Source organism: Schistocerca piceifrons, chromosome 10 (genome assembly GCF_021461385.2).
Source record: "Schistocerca piceifrons isolate TAMUIC-IGC-003096 chromosome 10, iqSchPice1.1, whole genome shotgun sequence".
Lineage (NCBI taxonomy): Eukaryota > Metazoa > Arthropoda > Insecta > Orthoptera > Acrididae > Schistocerca > Schistocerca piceifrons.
In genome coordinates, this window is record NC_060147.1 from 90,342,590 (window position 1) to 90,346,710 (window position 4,121).

Sequence of the window (4,121 nt, forward strand, 5' to 3'; positions counted from 1 at the left end):
GTTTTCAGATGTAGTTTCATATGAAACATTTTTTCTAAAATCGGGTGGACATTTGTTTTGTTGAGAGAGAAGTAGCTCAAAAAAAAAAGCATTATGATGGTGAAAGTCCTGGAAGGTATGTTTCTGAGTGAATATTTGTCAGAATATGGGGCAGTTCTTCCAAAAATTTTCACGCAACATAGATTTCTTTTGAAAGGTTACTTTTTGTTTACTAAAATTTTAGGAAACTGCAGCTACCATTCAACCATGAGGAGACAATGACAAAATTGTATTTACATACTTTTTTTACTTTGGTCAATTGTTTTCTCATTCTAATCCATTTTTTAAAAAATACTGATAATTGTAACTACAAATTACAACTTCAGTAGTTTGTTCAGAATGCATTGCTGTGACACATGCTAGCCATGGATTTGTTTTCTGCTCACCTTTCTAAATAAATGTGAAACCATTTAACTCACTTAGGAGATGGAATTAGTGTTGACATGAAAATGTAGTGTAAGTTTTTGGCCAAATACAGGAAAATTCACCATTTTTAGCAAAATATACACACAATTTTGTCTGAATGGATAGCTTGACAACCTTTCAAACTAGTACAGTTGTGTGTCTGAAGACAAATCCTTATTAGATTGGAATTGACTGTTAAAGTAAGTGGTGATTAGAGAACTCTTTGACTTGAGTGTTTGCTTCTGCACAAATTTCTAAAGGTTCTTTCTGAAATGGTATTTGGTTTTCTTCTTTTGGCTTTCTTTAAGCTTTCGACAAATGATTGTTTAAATCGTAGAAGCATTCTGATTTCCAGCAGGAAAATGTCACTGCTTCCCAATAGTGTGTGTTTCTCAGTGTCATTACTCCTTCAGAATTTAAGAATCTGCATAATATTGACTTCCAGCTTCCATGGGTATTCATAGCCATGGGATCCATACCTCACAATGCTACATAGAGAACTGACAATGTACTGTGTGTAGCAGTAGAACCAGAAATATGTCAAAGTTTTGTTTTCAGGTCAGTACAGTGCAGATTGTGGTCACTATTAATTGGAAGTTGCCCACGAACATAAATAAATTAGTATTATGACCTCCAGAGGGAAGAGAAGTGGTGTGGGGAAGCGAACCCCACCTGCCCCTCACAGGACAGCAGTCCTATAACTGTGTTTTGTGTTCCAGTGGAAACACAACTGACACCCAGTCATCAGGATCCCTGACGCCTTCGGGTGGACTTAGGTTTGTTACTGAACTGGGTGATTGACTGGAATAAAGTCTCTTCGCTCATTTTGAAAGAACAAATGACTAGCAACACTTGACCCAAATCATTAAGTAGTGACTGTCCATTAGTTGTTTCCTGAGGTTGACATGGTTGTAAGTGAGTTAGTTCAGGTACATTCTCTACCTGTGTCTGATGCAAGTACAATTCAGAACACGTCACCTATTAACAGTAGTGTTAAACTGTCCAATATTTCAACATTGTCTGTTAGCTAAACATTAACTTCTGCATTTTTGAGCTGCCCCTCAGCAGAGACCCGCAGCAAATTATCTGGCTCGTATCTTGTGCAGACCATTAAACTGCACAGAACTGGCACAGCGACAGAGCATCAAGTTCACCGATATGTGGTTGCTTTCATAAACTTTTAATTTGGAAATACTTTTTGCACGTTATCTTTTTAGATCAAGCTTTGCCATATGAAGTGCAATAACAGTAATCTGAAATTGGTCACATTTTTGATATTCATATGCAAGAAATAAAGATATTTCTAACAAGCACTGATAAATTAACTGAATAATGTTGTTTTGTAGTGAAATCTATCCAGATGACATGAACTGTTTTCACATTTCATGACAGAATTTGCATCTATATTAGCACATCACAAATGAGAATTTTTCAGAGCCCCGCGAATTAACCACTACTGCTTTGACATCATTAGCCATTAGAGCACCAATGATTGATGAAGTCACCCCCAGAGTTCTCCAGCCTCCAGTTATTCAAACCATTCACTCTGAGCCCAGAAAACTATATGTATCCGAACATTGTCAAAATCAGGCCTGACTACCAGCAGTAGACTTACAAGACACCACGCATCTTCCCTCTTGCTGTGAAAAATCAATATCATTGATGCACATAAACATTAGATCTCTGAAATATAAAGCTGATGAATTTGGTGTTGTAGTGAATGGAAACAATAGAATAGTATTATGTATTAATGAACACTGGTAAAGAGAGGAGGAGATAAAACTGTATGTACCACCATATTTTAATTTAATTACAAGTTACTGCAGACCCAATAGAGGTTATGGGGGTTTCTCTCTCTCTCTCTCTCTATATATAGAGGGAAACATTCCACGTGGGAAAAATATATCTAAAAAGAAAGATGATGAAACTTACCAAACAAAAGCGCTGGCAGGTCGATAGACACACAAACAAACACAAACATACACACAAAATTCTAGCTTTCGCAACCAATGGTTGTGTATGTTTGTGTTTGTTTGTGTGTCTATCGACCTGCCAGCGCTTTTGTTTGGTAAGTTTCATCATCTTTCTTCTAGATATATTTTTCCCACGTGGAATATTTCCCTCTATTTTATATATATATATGTGGTTATAATAGAGGGAAACATTCCACATAGGAAAAATATATCTAAAAACAAAGATGATGTGACTTACCAAATGAAAGTGCTGGTAGGTAGACAGACACACAGACAAACACAAACATACACACAAAATTCAAGCTTTCGCAACAAACTGTTGCCTCATCAGGAAAGAGGGAAGGAGAGGGAAAGACGAAAGGCTGTGGGTTTTAAGGGAGAGGGTACGGAGTCATTCCAATCCCGGGAGCGGAAGGACTCACCTTAGAGGGAAAAAAGGACGGGTATACACGCTCGTGTGCGCGCGCGCGCGCGCACACACGCACACACACACACACACACACACACACACACACACACACACACACACACACACACACACACACACACACACACACACACACCCCCACCACCACCACCACCACCAAAGAAAGCAACGACAATTCCTTCAGCGGTAAACACATAGCACTGGGCACACAATTACTGGAGAATACTATGCTAACCTCCTGAACAAATTGCAACAAAAGATACATGTAAATCACCATGGCCAAATTACACAAACTAAGGTAAGAATTGTTCCACACCCACTTTATTCACCTGATATGGCTCCATCACACTTCCATCTCCGTCCACCAAGAAAAATTTTCAGTGTTGGGCAAAGATTCACTTCCAACAAAGAATCGATAGCTGGAGTTCACAACTATTTTGCAGGCCTGGAGGAAACTCATTTTTGAATTGGGGTCAAGGCACTGGAACATTGTTGGACCAAGAGCATTAATCTAAAAGGAGACTACATTGAAAATTGAAAAAAGTTTCAGCGATGTAAGTACCCTTTCCTATTCCATTCTGAGACCTTTTCAAACCACCCTCACGTGATAAAATACATCACAATCTGAAGTCTAATTCATTTTAATCTGGGAAAATGGGTATGGAATCACAGTAATTGTGTAAGTACTTGAGGAAAAAGATCTCGAGACCCTTAAGGGAGATGGAACTGATCACTAGCCCTCAACACAATATGGCCCACCTCTCTTATCAGGAGAGAAGCATTAACAGCAGAATGCGACTACCACTGAGCTCCGTGACATCGAGTATGGACTATTCGCTTGACGTGACATGAGTAGCAAATACGTTAGGCACATTTCAACCTTTCTAAAGCTGTCAGTGGCAGAGAAGTGAAATTATGAAGGAACAACCACAGCTATATGAAGACTAGACAGATCAGAACAAATTATAAATTAAATATTTCCAGGGCTGTTCTCCTTCCAAAGCAAAACTGTAATATTTGTGTTTATCTCACCAATCTACACAGATAACATGCAGAAGGATTTTTGTACATGGCCCAGAAGCTGAGGTGTCTAGGGCTGTGCAAACCTGTGCTGTTTAGAATTAAGTTTTCAGAATGAGCATATGGTGGTCCATCTCACACCCAACACCCCCCCCCCCCCCCCCCCCTCCTCCATCTGTTACATTCCATACTTGCACGCTTTGCTTTTCTACTCTGTTACTGATACTAGACTTCAATAAAACATTCCAGTGTTTTTT